The sequence below is a fragment of the Mustela erminea genome, chromosome 9 (assembly GCF_009829155.1).
Source record: "Mustela erminea isolate mMusErm1 chromosome 9, mMusErm1.Pri, whole genome shotgun sequence".
Taxonomy (NCBI): Eukaryota; Metazoa; Chordata; class Mammalia; order Carnivora; family Mustelidae; genus Mustela; species Mustela erminea.
This window is the reverse complement of record NC_045622.1, coordinates 21,882,290-21,904,909: the sequence shown is the minus strand read 5'-3', so window position 1 is coordinate 21,904,909 and position 22,620 is coordinate 21,882,290. Positions and strand designations below refer to the sequence as shown.

Below are 22,620 nucleotides of genomic sequence, written 5' to 3'. Positions count from 1 at the left end.
TCACTGTGACTCGAGCTCACTGATGCTGTTGGCCAACTGCCTCAGTTCTCCTCCTTGGGTCTCTCCGTGTGATGTGGGCTTCTCATAGCATGGCGGCCAGATTCTGAGAGGAAGCGCCACAAACACCCAAAAGCAGAAATAGCAGATCTCTTGAGGTTATGTCTCAGAAGTGATACAACATTGCTTTCTCTGTCTTCCGTAGAGGAAGTGGCAAAATATTTGGGGCCAACGGTAATTCTCTGTGGTGTATTTTCCACTTATCCACACACACACAAATCTATCCATCTACCCACCTACCTATCTATGTATACCTGCAGATACATAGACATAGGTAACATTTCTAGAATGATATCACATTTATAGAATGATTATCACAAGAAACTGGTGATAATTTTGGCATCCGTGGAAAAGGACTGACCTGTTTGTACAGTTGTATTCTTCATATGCACACGTATCTTTTTGGATTAAAAAAACAACTTTTTTTTTTTTTAACCAAACGCATTTATTGACCCAAGCACGAGTCAAAGCATGACCCAAACTATGTTCAGTGGCTAAGCTATCAGTTTACTATCTGCTTAGGATGTTTAGCCCCCAAATTCCTCCTGCTCTGATGGTGTGGCTTTATCTTCCAAGGACTTTGGTGATTGTTTGTAGAGGCTGAAACCTGGCCAGCCACAGAGATTGGAGACTTTTGTCCAAACAACATGGTTTGAGGAAGATAATACTGTCCCTGTGGGTGATGGCCTATTGTGAACCCCAGGCATCTTCTTTCTGAGGGATCCCTGGCTTGTCTTGTCACCAATTTTAATTGGTTTCTGTAGTAAGCTTTGGGACTGGTGTAGGTGGTGGGGCCAAATGTGCCTTGCTAATGCAGACATCCAGATGGTCATGGAAGCCCACGTCTCAAGAAGGACTCAGATTTCCCTTCTTTGCCCCAACTTGTGTGAAACCAAGACATCTTAAATAAGATGCTGTCTGTGTATCGAGAGTAAGCCCGATGCACACGCGTGCACATGAGTTTGGATGGGACAGTCTCCTGGAAGAAAACTGGAGAACCATGACCCCAGAGCTGAAGGTTGTATTCTCCTGAGATCTCTCAGCCAGGGCTTCTCAGGAGGAAGACCTTGAGCCCCACTCAGATTCGATGGGCCCCTGCAGTCCTTCCCAGGGCTCCGTTCTGATAGTGCTCATTCCTTCCTTTCTGCCCCCACCCCCGACCTCTACCCTCCACTGCCTCCCACCCACACACCTCTGCCTAGCCCTTGTTCTGTGCTCAATTGGTTCGGCAGTTAAATGGACATACGTGTTCAGTTTTCTGGGTCTCCAAGCTAAGGAGCAGGTTCTAAGTGACACATATAAAGTGTATACCTATGTGACTATAGAGTCCTATCTACAGTGTGTGTGTGCACACGTGTGTATAGGGGGGTGTGCATATAATGGGAGAAATGAATCTGGTAGTATTCTCTCTGGAAAAACAGGCCAGGCAGTTTGGGGGAATTGGTCCAAGCAATCTGAAGGCTCCATTTCTCCTTCATTTTGGGGAAAGGCAGGGGGAGCAAAAAACCCATATGCTCCCAGTCCAGCCACTGCAACACTGGACCCTGAGTAAGATTCATGATCCGTGTTAGGGGAGGAATCCCAAGACAAGGATGATGGGGCCCAGGAAGAAGAATTCTGCCACGTTCAGCAAGAGCATCCCTCCCTCTTTCCTTCCCTTGGAGAGACAGGGTTCTGAGGTAGGGGCCCTGAACCAGTCAAACGGCCCAGGCCCTGGAGTCCTAGCTCCATGCTGCCCCTTAGTCTCTTTGGCATAGTGGATGAAGATCAAGAGCAATGGTCTAGGGAATCAGCTGGTCTTGGGTTCAGATCACGCCTCCATCACTCCCTATCTGACTAACCTGAGACAGGTTGTCTAATCTATCTGGCCTCAGTTTTCTCATCTGTAATTTGGAAGAAGGTAATAACAGTACCTACCTTACAGGGTGTGAGGGAAGGTAAAATTTAAAGAGCTTCATACAGAGCCTGACACAAAACAGGTAAAGGATGCTCATGTTGCCGCAGCTGCTGCTGACAATGATTTTGTTTGTTCCTCACAAGAACCCTGTGAGCAAAGAATTGCATAGTACAGCTCTCTGAGGCTCCATTCTTCCATAGTCTGTGCAACGATTAGCCTTGAGCAGTGCACAGCCTGCCCAACCATCCATGGCGGCCTGGTGTGAGGTACACCAGACAAGGTAAACATGCAGGAAGTGGCACAGCTAGAATGAATCCAGGCTTCCTAGCCTAAAGAGGCTCATCAAGAGGGAAAGCAGCAATTGTCCATCAGGTGCTGCAGCCAGAATAAAAGATTGCAGGTGTCACCAGCCTTCAATAAACAAGGTGGACCTGGGCCTCATTTCCTCCTCCAGGCTGTCGCCTCGTGGGGACAGATTGGGCACAAGTGGCACCCAGTTCCATCAGCCCCCTTCAGGGTACACCATGCTCCCTATGAGATGGCACACACAGGCTGCTGAGCGTCCGGGGTCTACATTTATAAGTCACACAGAGACACACGGGGGCACACCAAGGACCCTGTCTATTCTCTGGGGCAGGACAGGGCAGAGGATCTGTCAGGCTTCTAGAACACAAGTGTTTTCCATCTGGAAGCCCACGGGTGTTTTGTTTTGCTCCACTTTGTTCTGGAAAGTGTCCACTGAGACTGTAGGACTGTACTGGGAGAGGTGCAGGGCTGGGGCCCCTGCTTGTTCCTGCTCGCCGATGCCAGCCTGTCAGCTGTCTGGGCACTGAGTAATGTGGTGACACCCACCCAACTTGGACTTCACCTGAAGGTGCGACATACACAATAATGATAATAGTAATCATAATGCCATACACTAGTGAATTCTTGTGCACCTTTCAAGGAGATCTCGCTTGCCTTAATTTGTTTTTCAGTACAAGTACAAGCTTGTATAAATACCTGTAGCTACCATCAGTAGGCTATAGTATGCATGACAAGCCCCACACTCCATATCTCCCATGCATTATCATTTCATTCTCACGACAGATCTAAGAGGCAGGGATTCTTCCCCATTTTACAGATGAGGGTCTCGATGGGAAACAGTTACCTGGGCAGGCATTGCCAAGGTCATCTAGGAGGTCAGCGTCAGAGCCCAGATTCAGAGACAGGGATCTGTGGCTCCAAGCCCACTATCGCCGTCATCATGCTCTATCTGACTAAGTAAGTTAAATAGGGACATGTGTTATGACCTTGTTATAAAGAAAGGAATTGATGCCTAACAAATGTTACAGAACTTGCTCAAGACAACACAACAAGTTGATGACACATCTAGAACCCAGAACCTGGCCAACATTGACCGTGACTAGTCTAAGGGTCTCCACAAAATAAATGAAAAGCAAGAACAAAAAAAACACCGAGGAATCTTTTATGGCCCCTTCGTAGGCTGTTTGCCTACCCTCATTTTTTTTTTTATTATGCTATGTTAGTCACTATACAGTACATCATTCATTTTTGATGTAGTGTTCCATGACTCATTATTTGCATATAATATCCAGTGCTCCATGCAACCTGTACCCTCCTTAATATCTATCACCAGGCTCACCCATCTCCCCCACACTCCTCCCCTCTAAAACCCTCAGTTTGATTCCCAGAGTCCATAGTCTATCATGGTTCATCTCGCCCTCCGATTACCCCCTTCATTCTTCCCTTTCTTCTCCTAATGTCCTCCATGCTATTCCTCATGTTCCACTAGTAAGCGCAATCATATGATAATTGACTCTCTCTGCTTGACTTATTCCACTTAGCATAATCTCCTCCAGTTCCATCCATGTTGATGCAAAAGTTGGGTATTCATTCTTTCTGATGGCTGAGTAATACTCCATTGTATATAGAGACCACATCTTCTTTATCCATTCGTCTGTTGAAGGGCATCTCGGCTCCCTCCACAGTTTGGCTATTGTGGACGTTGCTGCTATGAACATTGGGGTACATTTGGCCCTTCTTTTCACTACATCTGTATATTTGGGGTAAATACCCAGTAGTGCAATTGCTGGGTCATAGTGTAGCTCTATTTTTAATTTTTTGAGGAATCCTTATAGTGTAGGCCAGCAAAAGATTTGTCCACACTCTCCCAGGGAGGGTGGAGGGTGGCTGCTCCCCAGGCTGGGAGCAGACTCCAGGACTCTTGTGGGAGCTACCTCAAGGCGAGCAGGTGGGGTACCAGTGTATCTCCCCTGCCTTGTGCCTTTCCATCTCTCTCCTCTTGCAAAGGGAGTTCTGTGGTCCTCTGCTCCCCTTTGCTCATTAGCACGCTGTAAGACTTCCTACGCACAACAGGAGGGAAGCTACTTTGAAAGGTACCCAACCTAATGACTTTCCGAGGAGTCTCCATTTCACCATGATGGGCTGGCTGCAGGATGACAGGTCGCAAGCTCAAAGCCACCAAGGAGAAAGGGCCATTGATTCAGAGTGTTTGTGCCCTGCTGCCTCCCTGCAGCTTCTCTTGGACGTCATTCCGCAGCGGTGGGAACACATCCCCCGTCTCTCCCACCATACCACAGCCCAGGGGACTCCGTGTTTCGGCCTGTCTTGTTTTGTGGCCATGGGTGCAGTAACCCCTCCTTGATGACGTCGGCTCATCTAGGAATTCGTCACTGGGGCGGCGGGAGGGGCTCCTCACGCATGCAAACACACATATACACCGATACGTTCGTGCAGTTCATTTGTTATTAAAGAGACGGTGTTACTGAGAAATGAAAGTCGGTGTTGGGAAGTGATTGAAATACATTGAGATAATTTCTTTTTAGCGACTTTGTTCAAATGGCCCTTTCATGACAATACCGTGTGGTTTTTGCAAAGAGACACCGACATATTCCCAGTCTTTCAAAAGCTATTTTGGGATGAATGGACTACTGGGCTGGCTTTGTGGGTTCTTGTTAAATGAAATGAATCTGGTGGCCTTAATTCTGGGCTTTGTCTACACGGCCGGACACAAAGCGAGGAGTTGTTGGAAGGGCTGAGACAGGAGCTGGGTTTGAAGGGACGGAGCTCATTAGCCTGACACTGCCGAGGAAGGTGCGCCCATGAATGTCCTGCTTGTAAAGAAGAAGATCTTGGGGTGATATTAGCCTACCACAAATTTAGGCCTGTTGGACATCATGGGGCAGGGAGGAGGGTTGCAGAAGAAAAGATTTAATGCACTGAACAGTGAGGTGAACCTCACAGACAGACTATATCTGGCCCCCATGGGCACCCGGCTGCTCCTTGGGACCAACTCCCCAGCCCTCTGAGAAAGGCACCCACTAGTTTACCTCGTTCCCTGTTCCCTCAGGAAAAGGTCCAGCCAGGGAGGGATTCATCATGGCAAGAGGGCTAGCACAGCCCAGTCTCACCCAGAGGCAGGAATCGGTAGAAGGAGATTACGGTACATGTAGTACAGTGTAATAACCTCAACTAGCTTTCCAGCCCTACTGCTCAGGGACATGATGCCGGGTGCTTAGGGAGAAAGGGGTCATGTGGAAGGGAGAGCAAGCTAAAAGAAGAGTATAAGGAACTCAGGAGACAAGGTCACTTTGGGAGGTGGCCTCACGGCACATCTACACAAGTGGTAGGAGGGTGGTGTTTCCCCCTCAGGAGTATAAGCAATTCCAAGCTTATGTGAGATACTCTGCTGAGCCCTGGAGCTGGAAGAGGACTATTTGAAGGAATCCTGGTGGTTCCTTACTTAGAACCATGAAAGGTGGGTTTGGGACCCTGCATGGGCAACTGACGATGGGATGGGCGGGGAGCTAGGAGGTTTGAACAGAAGAAGGAATCTTGGAGCTGGTTTTCAAGGATAAATAGGAGCTAGGAAGGAAGAGGGGAAGTGGAGGGAATCCTGACAAAAGGGAACATGGACAAAATATCGGGGGCAAGAAAGAGCGAGGCAGTAGCAAAGAGCTGGAGGTGGCATTCTTTCCCAGCACTGCTGGAAAGGCAGCAACCTTGGAGGGATGCTCCCCAGCCTTTTACATCCAAGATTTCTTTTGATACTCCAAACAGCCCTGGGGGTATTAGCCCCATTCTACAGATGAATCATGAGCTTGGGCATACACACAACTCATTAGCTGCAGTGCTAACGAGAAGAGTGGAGGGGAGGAAGCTGCATCCAATCCAAACCGTCTTCTCCCACCAGAGTGGGCGTAAAGGGAGTGTGAGAGCCAGGGGAGCAAGTAGGAGGAGGGAATGAGCCAAGCTACCATTTTCATCAATCCGAAAAAGAAACAATCTCCATCTTATTCGAGATCAATGGCTCCGACTTATCAAACATAATTTATAAACTCTGTTCTCTGAGACCCTAGAAGCTGTGAGGTGGACAGGGAATATGAGATGTCCCTGCACCTGCCCTTCTGCCCCGAACCATCCTGGACAGTCCCAAGGGCCTCGCAGGGAAGTGTTTCTCATCAGTGTTGCAATCACCCCTGCTTGTGGTCGTGGTAGCACTGTCCTTCCTGTCATCCAGACTCAAAGGCTCGGAAATGAGATGTGAGCACTGCCTTCCTCCTGCATCCTCAGAGTCACAAAAATGAATGTTTCATACTGTTTATGCCATCCATTCCTTTCCATATCCATGACTACAATGCTGCTCTAGACCTTTAATTCATCAGCTGTGTCCACTTCTCTGGACACAGTTTGTCCCTTTCCCCACTGTCATTCCCCACCATGTGACACCAGGTGATCATGTAATCATGATCTAAGACAGAACTTTGGCCCCTTCACTTCCCCCTTCAAAATCATCGGAGCGTGACGTAATTGCTCAGTAAACATTGCGTGAATGAAATGCCCTTAGTGCATCTACATCGCCTGACCAGTAACATGCAAATCCCTTTATCAGCCTGCGGAGCCTCCTACAACCTGGTCTCAAGCTACCTTTTCAGCCTTATCTTCACGTATAGGCTCACTGGCCCATTCCACAGAAAATTGAGCCATTGTTTTGTCCATAAAGAGCTTGTACATTTCTACTCTATTTTCTTTTTTTTTTTTTAAAGATTTTATTTATTTATTTGACAGAGAGAGATCACAAGCAGACGGAGAGGCAGGCAGAGAGGGAGATAGAGGGAAGCAGGCTCCCTGCTGAGCAGAGAGCCCGATGTGGGACTCGATCCCAGGACCCCGAGATCATGACCTGAGCCGAAGGCAGCGGCTTAACCCACTGAGCCACCCAGGCGCCCCTACTCTATTTTCATTGTGGCTGGTCCTCAAACAAGAAATCCCCTTCCCACTATCCTTGCCCATCTCTCTGTGACTAAGTATACCCCATCTATCAAGACTCTGGTGGGATACTCCTTTATAAGCTACAGAAGGTCGGACCTAAAAGACGTGTTTAAGATAAAAGGAAAGAAGCACATTAACTTACCTCCCAGGTCACAAGGTCACTTCCGTTCTCTAAATCTCATTCGTATTCATCTGTTTTGTTTTGTTTTTTTTCTTTTAAAGATTTTATTTATTTATTTATTTGACACAGAGAGAGAGATCACAAGTAGACAGAGAGGCAGGCAGAGAAAGAGGGAGAAGCAGGCTCCCCGCTGAGTAGAGATCCCGATGCAGGGCTCGATCCCAGGACTCTGAGATCATGACCTGAGCTGAAGGCAGAGACCTAACCCACTGAGCCACCCAGGCACCCTTGTATTCATCTGTTAAAAAGAAAAAAAAAAGAAAGAAAGTGGTATTGACTGCCCTTATCCCACAAAATTGTCAGGAGGATCAAATGAGATCATGTATGTGAAAGTATTAGGCAAATGACTATCTGGAGTTAAACAGTAATAATTACTATGTATATATTACAGTGATTGGTATACATACATTTTTCTCTCCGTGTAAGTTCAAGATCTGCATGAATGTAGTAACCACAAGTAACGTGTGGCCAGGGAGCCCTGGAAATGCGGCTGCTCCAATCTGAGATGTGCTGAAATAGAAACACACTGACCAGACTTTAACGACTCACTACCAAAAAAAAAGTCAAATATCCAATTAATAATCTAATCAGTAACTTTTATCACACACTGAATTAATATTTTGGATATATTAGCTTAAATGAAGCATACTATTGAAATAAATGCCACAATCTCTTTTTGCATTTAACATGGCTACCAGGAAATTTCAAATTCTATACATAACTCTCGTTAGATTTCTTTCGGACATCCCTGCCCTAGAGAATTGGAAGTGTCTTGTATTTTGCTCTATAGCCCCTTGTGGGAATACCGTCCCTATTTGTCTGATGGATTATGATGTGAGTGCACTCTTTTTTTCATCCACGCGGGAACGCTCGGGTGGAGGACTGGAGGTGACGTAGGATTGTGTGAGGACAAGCTGGGTGCAGGGCTCTGGTTCTGCCATCACCTCCGAAGTCTGCAGCGACAATAGATCACGTCCCACAGGCACCCACAGCCACCACCCCACCTCTCAGCGCTCAGAAGACACAGGGTACTAGCCTCACTTACCCTTTTTCCTGGCCACCCGCTCCATGATTAGGGCCTTATCGGTAGGGGTAGGTTGGTGAGTTAGGGTGGGATCTTTCACATGAAAGCGAAACTCACCTATGAATCACCTGCAGGGACCTGCCATCCGAAGGAATAGCTCCTGAGATCACAACCCCCATGGTTCCCTTCCTATTCAACGGGGAACTGGAAGCCCTTTCCCTCCTGCGTGTAAATAGGCAGTGACTTGGGCGGGATACCTGGAGCCTTTCCTACTGGGGTCCATCCTGAGGCCACCTGTCTTCTTTGGGACTCACTGCCAAGAGCAGGGACAGAAGCCAAATGCAGTTGGAGTACTCAGACACTGGCGGGGGACATTTGGGCAGCCCTCCCCACACCTGTGTTGCTGAGCCACCGAGGGCCACGGACATTCCCAGCCCCTCCCTACTCACCTCTCCCCTTTCCTTTGGATTCCCCTTCTTCCTCAGGCAGCAGAACCTTGCCTTTGACACCAGAGACCCAGGAAAGGGATAGTCCTGAGCAGAGGATTTGGCCACCGTCGGGACACAGGGACCACCGCGTGTCTCCAGGAGGGAGAATCAGCACCAGCCCCTCCTGGTCACAGCGCGTGATGACCGGTCCTCTCTCCGGGACTGACCCACCAAGACGGGCTGGCAGACGACCACACCCAAGTGGTTGGGGACCGTGGGGCCCTGCCTCTTTCTGACTCCGTAATCGCATTTGTAGAGATTATACGACTTTTTAAAATAGTCTTAGCAGGCCTAGGAGAGGGATTTGTCTCTCCTGAGTGTCTTTTCTTCAGGATATGTGTCAGAAGAATTCTTAAATCTTCAAAAAACCTTCATCTCTCCATGAGATGAGATAGTGGTAGCAGTAAGGCACAGTAAAAAACCTGCTGATAGACAGATGGAATGGTGTAATTATACGCAGGAGGGAGAGAGGGAGCGTTTGCTGAAATTATTAGTGTGGGCAGACAATTAGAGGCTTTTCCAGAAGATTACACTTTTCCCTCCCATCTGCGCTCCATTTAGGAGTTTTTACATTCACAATGCTATTTCCTCCTCAGCTGTGCCATTTGCCATTTTGCCCAAATTATTATTGTGCTTGACTTTGCGTTTGCTCAGACTTCCCCAGCATCCCGTCTCCGCTCCTTGGCACATGCCGGCGCTCAGAGCCTGCTCCCGCTCTCCTCCTGGTCCTTCCCATCTCTTCTCCCTCTGCCCTCCCCTCCACCTCCTTCTCCTGCCCCCAAAGGAGCCTTGAAAATGTCTACCAGGACTATGGCTGCTTTTCGGAGGCTGAGCGGGATGTGATCTGCCGTAAAATCAGAGAAGGTGATCGAAGCGATCTGTAGCACCGCGTTCTGTCCCCCTGGGACCCGTTCCAAAGCCATAGCTGAGCCCCGGGGAAATTGTTCATCTTGGATGAACATTTAGAATCTGTGGTTTGGATGAGGAGGAAGGAACCAGCATTGTCTTTCTACCCAGTTCTGCCCGAGTTCAGGTCACTGGGTTTGGTCCACAACTACCAATTTCTTGTGGGCGCCCAGATCTAGAACCCAGCACCTCATTCATACTCCCTGTTCATTTATTCATTCACTCAACACAAAGGCATTGGGCATGTATTGTGTCTTAGTCTCAGGATTTAAACTTGGGGGACGGGAATAGGAGAGAACCAACATTTATTCTGTGGCTGCTCCCAGTGAGGGCCAGCAAAAGGCTCTTTGGCAAGTGAGAATCATTGTCTTCACATTCCAGATGGAAAAAGACATTCTAAGAGGTTGAGTTGGCTGCCCAAGTCAGAGGCAGAGTGCCACAGCCTGGATCTCTGACTCTAAGGCTGATGATCTCAACTGTATACCTTCGGTCCCAGGAAAATAGACGAAGTCCCTGCCTTCTAGTGGCCCTGTCATCAGCTGGATAAGTAATCAGAGGAACATGGCAGTAGTAAATACGGAGGGCCATGAGCCAGGGGAACGAAGGTCTGCAGAAGCCAGGAGGAAGAAGTGACTGAGCATTTACAAGGAGCCCGAGGGGAACATGCCAGAACAGCAGCCTGAACGTTGAGTAGAAGCTGGCCAGGGCGAGAAGCAAGGAAGGGGCCCTGTGGTCCAAGAGGCCAACAGGTATGGAAGGCTGGTGATTGAAAGGAAGGAGCCAATACTTCTCTTTAATGTATTTTTTTGTCCGGCCTTTTTCCCATTCTTTATACCATTTTATCCCCCAGCAACTCTCAGGTAGCCAGGACCGTCTCCACTAAGTAGATGAAGAAACAGAGGCAGAGGATGGGTGAGTAACTTCCTTAGAGAGGAAGTGGCCCCACAGATCCACAGAATGAACCCTGGGCAGGCGGTGAGACTCTAGTCTAGCTCCTGTTCTGTCTCCAGAGGGCTGAGGTATTTTTGGGTAGTGGAGTATATTCAATGTGGCCAACACAGTGCAGGCAGATCACGTGCTTCTGAGGCAGGAAGAGAGCCTGATGTCACCTCACCGAGGGTGATTTGAACAATGCGATGGGTTGGGCTCACCCTGTGGTGATTGCACAGCCCTGTTAGGGGGTATGGTGTGTTGGTGGTGTGGTATGCCGGTTGGCAGCGTCTGGCGGTGCATGGAGGGTGGCCGGGAGGGAGAACGAGCCTGGAGGAGGGGACGATCCGTTGGAAGGTGGGTCCGGGGGTCAAGGGAAGAAGTGATGTGCCTGGGGTGAGGCTGTGGAAGCAGATGCAAGATTGGGTATATGATGGGGGGCTGGACATGATGGAGTAGCAGAGGTTGAGGACGACTAGGAAGTTACAGCCTAAGGAACTGGATGGACAGTGTTGCCGTGAACCAAGCAAGGGGTTCAAGGAGAAAGAGCAGGTTCAGGAAGAAAAGGGAGAAGAATAAATTAATCAAGAAGGAAACAAGCCATCAAGGCTTTCTTCTTCAGTGCATCAGAGGAGGCAGCAGTGCCAAAGAATTGGGAATGTTCCCATGAAGTGTAGATAATCTCAAGCCATTCCACTAAAAATAAATTAGAAAATAAAGTTTTCCAGGTGACTCCACATCTGGCCACCCGCTTTCATGTCTCCATGGGAGATGAAGGATTCTCCCTCTTGCATCTCTGCCCTAGATCCCCCTTTGCAGGGCTGCGGAGGCCCCAGAGATGTGGGAATCCACAGACAGGAAGGCCCATGGAGACACCAGAGATGTGGGAATCCACAGACAGGCAGGCCCATGGAGACACACAGGCAGACGGACTCCACACTGAGTGGGGGGCGGGGACCTTTGTTTCCCTGGCTCGTCAGAATTCTGGAAGATGAGGGGAGGCCAACACTGCAGGCTAGTAAAGAACTTAGGGACAAGGGGAACCCAGTGGCTTCAGAGGGGCTTCCTGAGCCTGGAGAGATGGGGGTGCATTGATGAGGGATATAGAAGGTGAACCCCTGGGAAATGTGAGAGCGACTGATGCCAGCTTTACCAGCCAAACGGAATTCAGGCTGCCACGTGACTAAGAGACTTGGGGAGTAGAGGGTGGCAAAGCTAATCCCAGTGGATTCTGGGGTCTCTTCAACAGTACAGGCACAACAGCAAGCCCTGGGCCGGGATTCAGAAAAGCCGATTGCACTTCTGACTCAGCCACTGGCTTGGTGATCTTGGACAGGTCACTTTTTCTCTCAGATCCCTCTGGCATTTTATAGATCTGTGATTCCTCTGATCACACAGATAAGAGCAACCCCCAAAATTATCCATGAATAGAGTAAGGGCCAGCACGCTTTTTCCATAAAGGGCCAGATAGGAAGTATTTCTGGCTCTGTGGGCTATCTGAGCTCGTTCAGCGAGTCGTCTCTGCCTTCGTAGTGAAAAAGCCGCCACAGACAGAACACAAACAAGTGGGCTTGGCTGTGTTCCAAAACAGCTTTATTTACCAAAACAGACAGCGGCCAGATTTGGCCATTGTTTGCCGACCCCCAACAGAGAGCATTCTGGGCGCAGGGACCCTTGCAAACTTCCAATCAGAGCAAAGGAGTGAGGGAGACGTCATCCCTTGGAGAGATCCCGTGCGTGGTGCACAAGCCCCGGAGATGAGGTTAGGTGGGATGCTAACCTGTCTCTTCCAGCTGTCCTTAGAAGGGGGCTTCACAGTTTGTGAAGACCTACCGATACTAGCTAAGTTCTTCCATATGCACAAAAAAATCTGCATCCTCATTATTAATGACAGGCCTAGGGGCACCTGGTAGCTCAGTCGGTTAAGCCTCCTGACTCTTGATTTCGGCTCAGGTCATGATCTCAGGGGTTGGGAGATGTAGACATTGGGGTCTGCATTCACCACGCAGTCTGCTTGTCCCTCTCCCTCCCCATCCACTCCTCCCCTGACTTGCTTACTCTCCCCCTCCACCCTCTCTCTCAAATAACCAAATAAAATCTTAAAACAAAACAAAACAAAACAAAAAAAAGCCCTCTATTTGTAACCCCTTTCAGAGATTTAAAAAATAAAGAGTGGCTCATAGAGATTAGGCAACTGTCCTAAGATCACATTACTTAGGGTAGAACCCAGATAAAACTTCAGACTCGGAAAGGCACAGCACCATTCATGATCCAAAGAAGCCTACTCTTCTTTGTTTGAAGGCCTGGTCCTGGCCCCCAAACCTGCCCCGCAGAGCAGCTTCCCCTGCACCCACTCAGAGCTGACTCGGCCCAGGCAATCATTCTCCACACTTTTCCTTGCTTCCTCGGCAGTATTTTCTGTCCCCACTTCTGAATGTCATGGAGCGTGATGCTGACACAATCAGGCAGAATCCCCAGTCCAGACAGCCCCACAGCCAGGGGAGACACAACTCCAGCACACGCGCGCTGGGATACACTGGAAAAGTGCAATTCACTTTAAATAGATTCCCATAAATAAGCAATAAAACAGGAACAGCCATTTGCAGTGAGCATTTCCAGGGTTTGATGAGCTAGGAGTTTGGACGGGGTTGGGGGGGTGGGGGACAAAGAGTCTTTTTCATTATTTCCCCATCCCTGCAATTTTCTTTTACTGCCTGATGACTGAAGGGGTGGGGAGATGAACGTGGCCCCGTAGGGATGGAGCCAGAGCTCCCATCTCCTGCTGCAGTCTGCCAAGTTCAACTTCCCGATTGTCTGAGGGTTTCTTTGTGAGCTAGGCCTCTGTCCTTCTACCTCTTTGACCTGCCTTAGCCTGTCTCCCTCCACCGACAGCTTCCAAGTGTCCCGGGAGATGAGGTGAGCAGACAAGGTTGGGGTCCTGGGGAGGGGCAAGAACTAGGAGGCTGAATTACAGAGAATCTGAGTTTTATAAAGGTGTATCTAGAAGGCAAGTGCAGGGGGTCCGGCCCAGGCCAGTGTATGGTCAGAGATGTCTTTATTTCCTTTCTCTTTTTCTCTGATGTCAGATATGATTCCTTCGCTAGGAGGTGACCTGCCTCAGTTTACACTAATTTGGTAAGCTACAGAGACTGTCAGTGGTAGACAGTCCTTTTTGGAAGCTCACCTGACTTAGAATGCTGTACTCTAGCTGTGAGTGTGTGTGTGTGTGTGTGTGTGTGTGTGTGTGTGTGTGTGTGTCCACGCACGCGCATGTGTCCATGCATGACATCACACACTTGTGTATTCACTCTGTTTGGAACCCTGTCCCATACCACGAGTACATGCTTCTACAGCATTCCAGCATATTGTCTTTTTTCTTGTTGACTTTTCAAGCATTCTAACTGTCCCGACAGGAAGTTTCCACCTTATGACTCCCCGCAATCCACCCAGCCTGAACCTGTATTTAGAGCATAGCCTGCTGACAACCTCCTTTGAATTTGCTCCTCATTCTGAGTCCCTGTCATGCTTAAAACCAAAGAACCTGCTCTATCCAAGATCTGATTTTCTCCTCGCGTCCAGCCGTTCTTTCCATTCCCCCAAAGTCACTGCCCTTCTGAGGACTCTTTCGTGGGCGTGGCATTCAGTGAGGCTCTCTCAACAGCCATGCTGCCGACCCAGATTACAGATGGGGCACACAACTTAACTTTTGGTTTTCTATTACCATTTATTGTTCTCATGTTGTTTTGTATGTGTTCGTCTGCCGAGCTGTCTGAATAGGATAACTACACACATTCATACAGACATTTCTTCATCATCCATTAGTATCGGTAGTATTGGTTAGCTATGGCTGTGTAAGAAATATGACCAAACTTAAGGGCTGAAAACTAGTAAGCATTTCTTATTACTCATCTAGCTGTGTGTCAGCTGGGCAGCTTTGCTAACCTGGGTTGGGATCAGCTAAATGGAGCTGGACCAGTCACCTGTTTTTTATTAACCTATAGGATCATCTTGGGTGGCCACACTCACACGTCTGGTGGTTGTGTGGCTGTTGGCAGCGGTGACAGGGCCGTATATCTGGCATCATCCAGCAGGTTATCACAGGCCTGGGCACGTAGGGGCAGCAGGGCTCCAAGGGGGTGTGGGGAAGCATGAGACCTCAGCTCAGAACTAGACATCCCCATTTCCAGCACATTCTGTTGGCCACAGCAAGTCACGAGGCTGGTTCAGATCCAAGGAATGAGAAATGGTGGAAACAGCAGCAAAGTCACATTGCAAAGGGTGTGGATTCAGGGAGAAGGGGAGAATTGTCTGCCATGCCCACTATTGGACATATACATAACATAAACCAGGTCAAATCCAAAAATTGGTTCTGTTGTAACGCTACCCATTTATGTGTTCTAATCATCCTATGTACGTAGCTCTGATCTCTTCCAAGTTTGGCCATGGGGTGGTCATCTCAGGACCCAGCTCAAGGGGGGTAGGTCTTTGTTACTGCCAAATACATAATCCAATTGACTAGATCATCTATTGTTTAATGAGCCACCCCATGAATTCATAGGATGACAGTAAATAAAATATGAATCTAGTAAGTTTCATTACCTCTTTTAATAAGCAATAAACAAGCATTCATGTCTTCTTCATTCAAAGAAGGCTAATCTTGCCCAGAGAACAGAGAAGGGGCATGGGTGGGACTGTAGCTTATGGTCTCTGGCCGGTCTCTCTCCTGCGTGCTCAGACTCCGTAATTAGGTGCTCCAAGGTTTTCCTCCCTCCAGATTCAGGGCATCTGGGAGCTTTTCATCTGGGGCCTCACCCCCTTTCACCATATCAGTGACTAGCGTCAAGACACAAAAGAACAAAATGCAACCACTGACAACATACTCTGATCTTTAGTCCGTGAGTGACTCTTTTTATTTCTTTCTTAATTTATGTGTTTGTCCTTATTTATGTATTTGTGACTTATGTATTTTGTTTTTGTTTTTGTTTTTGCTTTTGTTTTGGTAGAGGGACAAGGTCAATATGTTGGAATTCTCCGTAATAAAATTTTTTTTTTCAAAGGTTGAACTGAACCAGAGATTCTTCTCTTGAACATTTGGCAGTAATTTAACAAGTTCTTATAGAGATAGCTCCTGCCTTTTCTTTTCCTTGTAGTATAAAAGTATAACATGAAACTTACCATCTTGGCCATTTTTGCATGCCCAATTCAGTAGTGTTAAGTCCGTTCATGTTGCTATGAAACAGAGCTCCAGAACTTTGTCCTCAACTCTCATTTCTCCTAGCCCCAGCTTCAGCTAACCATCCCTCTACTTTCTGTTTCTATGATCTGGACGACTTTAGGTATTTCATGTAAGTGGAATCATGCAGTGTTTGTCTTTGGGTGATGGGCTTATGTCACTTAGCAGAATGTCCTCCAGGTTCATTCATGGTTCATTCTTGGTGTAGCTTTTGTCAGACTTTCCTTCCTTCTTAAGGTTGAAAAGCATCGCATTGTACGTATCTCTCACATTTGTTTATTCATTCATCCGAAGGTAGATGTTTGGGGCGTCTCCACCCCTTGGCTGTTGTGAATACTGCTGCTAGGAACATGCATGCGTCCCTACTTTCCAATGTCTTGGATACATACCCAGAAGTGAGATTGCTGAATCGTATGGTAGTTCTATTTTTAATTTTTTAAGGAAACTCCGTCCTGTTTTCCATAGCAGCTGCATCATTTTACATTCCCACTAGCACTGCACAAGACTTCCAATTTCTCCACATCCTTGCCAGCACTTGTATTTTCTGATTTTTTGATAGTAGCCCTCCTAATGAGTGTGAGATGATAGCTCATTACGGTTTCATTTGCATTTCTCTGATAATTAGTGACTTTGAACAGCTTTTCATATGCTGGTTGGCTGTTTGTATCTTGGAGAAGTATTCAAGTTTTTGGCCCATATTTTATTTGGACTCTTTGATTTTTGTTTTTGTTTTTGTTGTTGCATTTGTGTATTTTTAAGTACTTTGATAAATGTCCCTTCAATCACCAACAAACAAGAAAACAAGAGTATTGACCTCAGTCTGTATTGTATCCCCATCTTCCTCTGCCCAGAGCAATGAAGTGCTGTCTTGAATCTTATTTGTTACTACCTTGTTTCCTTTTCTTTTTTTCAAATGAAATTTTATTATAGCTACATATTTTCTTTAAAAAAATAATATTTTGGCTTGGATTGATTTTAACTTTATATAAAAAGTAGCATGCAATATTTATTATTTGGAGGCTTGCTTTTTTTCACTCAAATTCTATTACTAAGACTAACCCATATTGTTGCACGTGGCTATTGCTTATTTGTGCTGGCTGAGGTTTACTGTTGTATAATACACCCGCACCACAGTACATTTATCCATTCTCCTGTCGGAGTACATGCGTATGGATTCTATGGTTTTACTGTTCATGAATGTGCTGTTATGCACATTTTTGTCTGTATCTACCGGTGGACATGCGCGTGAGATGCCCTTGTGTATTTTTCTAAGAGCGAGATTGCTGGGTTGTAAGGCCTTTGACTGTTCAACTTCACAAGACGATACCAAACTGTTCCCCAGGTAGCTGCGCAATTTCACACTCCCACCAGCAATGTGCAAAAGGTTCTGTAGATCCACACTCTACCAACACTTGATATTGTCGAACTGCTTAATTTCTGACAGTCAAATGAGTGAGGACGGTATCTCATTTGCCCTCGATACGCATTTCCCTGATCATTAATGAGGCTGAACATCCCTTCATATGTTTATTGGCCATATGTGTTTCTTTAATCAAATTAAGAACTTCTGTTCATCAAGACACTGCGAAGAAAGTGAAAAACAAGTTACAAAGCAAGGCGAGGTATTTGCCACACACATAGCTGACTAAGATCTAGTGTGAAGAATATAGACAAGAAGAGGACAACTCATTCCGAAGAAAATGGGCCAAGGAAATGACAGGCATTTTGCAGAAAATCCTCCTGGTTATTATTATTAACTCTAAAGATGTGTTTGAATCCATAACAGCAGCTAGTCAGAGAGTGGAGTTTTCTCACATCAAATGGAAACTTTCTTTCGTGTAGAAGCAACTTTCCAAGGCCTTGTCCTTAGCTAGTTCAGAGATGAGTCAGAAAAGCCTGCTATTGTCTCCCTTGCCGGCTAGAGAAGTCATCTGAGTCCAGAAAAGGGGTTCACAGGGACAAAAGCTCAAAGCTGAGATACTCTCCATATTGGTTGCCTGGGGACACTCAGGCCTTAGAAAACCCTAAAACCCAAGGTGTGAAATCACCATCTTTCCCAAAGAGAATTGCTCAACTCTTACCCATCCGGAACCTTCCAGAGTATTTCCAGGGAAAGTAGGGAATCTTCCCTTCACTATTAATGCACTGAGGAAGGGGAGGACCATTTCTCTTCCTCTAAAACTGCTCTCAGGGGACGTCTGGGTGGTTCAGTCGGTTAAGCATCTGCCTTTAGCTTAGGTCGTGATCCCAGGTTCCTGGGATCCAGTCCCTCAATAGGCTCCTTGCTCAGCGGGGAGCCTGCTTCTCCCTCTGCCTGCCACTCCCCCTGCTTGTGCTCTCTCTCTCTCTGATAAATAAATGAATAAAATCTTTTAAAAATGTTTTTAAAATAATAAAACCTCTCTCAGACTAATGACCCAAAATAATTATCTATATAGAACCAATTTCTCTCCAACATTCCTTGGAGCCAAAGAAATGGTTAAATATCTAGGCTTTGAAGGACTTTCCTGCTGGGATGTGAGTTTCTGGTGGAAAGTAAAAAGAAGGACTATAAGAGGTCAGCAAATAAATGAATTAAAGGCAACGGACACTAGCTGTCAGTCATATTCAACATGGGCTGCACGGCTGATAAAGCCCACAGAGGTCCATTCTGGAGTACAGCTGAGGCTTCCTTCCCAGGCTGCCCCCGTGCTCTGGGAGGGACATGGAGAAGGAAGGTCCAAGTTCTAGGAAAGCATGAGGCAGAGAGATAAATAGGGACTGAAATGAGAGTCGGCTCTCATGTTCCTGCTTCTGTTTCACTAGGCAGCCTCAAAACGTGTTGCTTGCCATTTGCGGTTAATAGCAAATGTCTTCCCATATTTATTCACTTACCTGTCAGGGGTACATATTCCCTGTGCAGCAGTGTGATATCTGAATAGCAGATTATGCCTTCGGTGCTAACCTGTCAGTCCCAGGATATCCTCCGTGGAGAGCCAGGCAGCCACGGGAAAGTGACAAGCAGACAGGTAGCTAGTTGCACTGACTTGAAGAAAACTAACTAAAAGCCAGACCCTTGCAGTGGAAACTACCAGAGGAACTGGCTAACAAGACGTCCTTTCCAATCTCCCAGCTGGGTTTGGATGGGATCATTAGATGTGTCTACACTGGGGAGTGCCAAGGTAAGACAGAGCTAGGTGATAAGATGGGCAGCTAGAAAGTCTGAAGGCCTCTCTTCAGAATGAAGGAAACATCCTGTTTGGAGCAGGGAGGAGCTGGAGTGACCGAGGTTGTGATCACCTTGGAGGAGAGGGTGTTAGATGACAGGTCAGCGGCATAGGGTCCCTAAATTCCCAGGCGGCACATGCGAGTCGGGCTGACTCTCCTCGTCCTCTGGGTGACCTGTTCTCCCACACATCTAGATGAAGCAAATTCCTATCCCACCTTCTAATCCCAGAGGCCACCAGCAGAACATACTGGCTCGTTTGAAATCATCCTTCATAACTATTCCAGGATTCTTTCCAGTCGCTAAAACAGCAAATCCTAGGCTGTGGACATGCCCAGCAGGACCACGGGTCAGTTTATCACCTGGTGAAGATGGGGTGCTTCACGCCCAATACATCATTATAACTTATCCCCCCCCCCACACACACGTGTCACTTCTACATATCTTCTTTATAGCCAGCCAAAAAATAAGACCAAAAATAGGAAAAAAAAATTTCTCCTGTCCAACCCTTTTTTCTTCCCCCTTTATTCCTTCTGCATCATCTTCCTACTCCTCTAGAGAGTTCTGGGTAGCTCGTGTTCGATGTTATTAAGCAAAAATTTCTTGTGACAGGCGCCATGTCACCTTGTAGTCTTTTGGCATTGACAGAGACAAGAACAGAGCTTATAAAATATACACATTTCCTTCCTTACAGGAAACTAGGACAACAACAGAGCCTTATAAAATACACACGGTCCTCCTTACTGAAATCTGCCACTGTGTACGAAAAGCAAGAAACAACAATTCCTTCCTGTATTGTTTAATTATGAGCTGACGCAGCCAAGATAAAGGCCCAACCAATCGAGGGCTCCAAAACGCCAGTCATTCTCTGAGGAAAGCTGAGGTTTACTCTCTCCTTTTATTATATTTGTTATGATTTTAGTTTGTTCAGCGGTAAATGCAATATTGACATTTAGAACCTCTAGAAAAAAAGAAAGAAAGAAAGAAAGAAAAAGGCAACCGAAACATTTGCTAGCTTCAAATATTTGAGCAGTTTCCAACCGGAGGCCATGGGTTTTTCTCAGTTTTTAATTTTAGTTCCCTCGCTGCCCCCCCTCCCCAACATTTCCACAGAGGCATATCTTCCAGTCAACAATGTATTTGCAATCGATATCTTTTCTGTAAAGCATGCATGCAATCATGTTCTAAATGGAAAAGGAAGGTTATTGAGTGCACTCATTGAGATCATCTGACTGTGGCCAGAGCTAGGCGAGGAGTTAGTCAGACCGTGGAAACCGGACAGTGGGGAGAAGGATGCTCTCTGAGTTAGTAATTGACGGTGCTGGCAATCATGCTGAACCCTCCAGCTCCATCCATCTTAAAGCCCAAATTATTTTAGGTTTCTTAATATTGACATACTGGCAGAGACAGGGAGTTGTTCTTTTTTTTTTTTTTTTTTAAAGATTTTATTTATTTATTTGACAGAGAGAAATCACAAGTAGATGGAGAGGCAGGCAGAGAGAGAGAGAGGGAAGCAGGCCCTCTGCTGAGCAGGGAGCCCGATGCAGGACTCGATCCCAGGACCCTGAGATCATGACCTGAGCCGAAGGCAGCGGCTTAACCCACTGAGCCACCCAGGCGCCCCCGAGGGAGTTGTTCTTAAAGAAGGAGTGCATCTCCTTCCCCTTAACAGTTTCATAAATAGAATTATTTATCTCTCCAATCTAACTAGTGCCCAGGATACCCTTTATAGGCATTGAACCCTTTCTTTCAGTTTTCTAGATAGTTTTTTTTCTTTTTGGATGGGTGGGAGGACTTCTTCTCTGCCACCAGTGGCATCTGTGACTCCAGGCTGGGTCTCTTGAAAGTCACCCCATCATTACACTGCTTCTCTCTCTGCCCACCATTATCCATGGACTTCTACCACTCTCTCTCTAGACCGTGAATGATCTGGAATAGAGAGGCCTTGTGGCATTGATCTAGGTGTCTCCGACATCCAAAACAACGTCTGACACGGAAGAACAATGTAAATGTGCTGAATTAAGAAATGAAAAAAATGCGTGAATGAATCAATTAATCAATTAATCAATTTACTGAACATGTCAGAGATGGTAGCTGGAGAATATTCTGGTAAACTGGAAAATCTGCTTGGAGCTAATAGAGAATTCTCTCTCACACATACCCCTGCCCATCACCACCACTATATTGTTACCTGAACGGGCAACTCCAAAGGGCTGGAGAAATTGCTAGGAGCCTTCGTCTGTGTTCTTGTCATTTTCCCACATGAAAACTTCCAATGAGGTGAGACTGCCTTGTTTCTAAGGTTTAATGGTTCAAAAATTAAAATATTTTATAACTAACTTTGAACTAGGTGAATAGGGTGTTGTTATGTATAAGGGGCAGTGAGAATTCTTTCCTCTCTGGGCCAGACAGAAGGGGATTTTTAAATGAAATATGGCACCTGAATCAGGAAGACTCTGTGAATTAGCTTTGGCAACAAAGCCAGGAGAGAAAATAATGACGAGCTTATTGCCTGGCACAAAGCAGGGCTCAGCAAATGTTCAAGGTAATGTCGTATAAATTAATCAGCTCCTTTTTGTGGCATGCTTCCTTCATGTACCCATTCATGGACTTGAGCCCTCTTTGGCATGTCCTGAAGTTAGGCACGTTCCTAACTACATCTGCAGCTTCGTCCCTTGCCTCTCGAGTCCTTGACTCCTATGGCCAGTCACACTGGTGACTTGCAACTCCAGGAATGCTATGCCCCCCTGGGTCTTCATGCTTTTGAATGCAAGACTTCCCTTTGTCAGTGTGACCATTCTCCTATTATCGTCTCCTCGATAGCTCGATAGCTCGCACTTATCTTTCAAAATTTAGCTTAGGGTCACAAGCCAGGAAACTGTCCCTCACCCACGCTCCTCCTTCTTTAGTGACCCACCACCCCACCGTTGTCATAGCAGCCAGCTGTCTCCCACAAACACTCAGCACACAGGACTGATTCCCTTTGTATACCTTCCATTCTGTTGGTTCATAAGGTTCATGAGAGTAAGCTGATGCTTTCTGTCTCTGTAGCCCAGCACCAAGCACAATGCCTAGAATGGTCCGTAGGTGGTTACTAATGGACAAATACATGGATGGATTAATGAAAGAAGGCTAACCACTGAAAGAAGGCTGGAGATGACCTTGGAGAATCTTCACAATGCACAGAAATCTGCCTCTAGACATGAACCATGAGTCAGAAAAACATGAGCAGAAAGATGGGATGGCGAGCGAGAAGCTCCAAGTGAGCGAGAAGGCAGAGGCCCCTGCCAACAAGCAGGACCAGAGAGAAAGGAGAAGTTTATGGAGTTAGGGGCTGCCTGAGGTGGGCTTTACTGAAACCACTGGGATACTGGCCAAGGAGCCAGAACAAAGAATCTACCCCC

The 22,620-nt window shown here is 46.9% G+C and overlaps 1 protein-coding gene across 5 annotated transcripts in view; it reads left to right on the top strand.

Moving 5' to 3' along the window:
* KIRREL3 (kirre like nephrin family adhesion molecule 3) overlaps positions 1-22,620 on the top strand; it is a 545,218-nt gene that overhangs the window by 281,908 nt on the left and 240,690 nt on the right. The window lies entirely within an intron of this gene.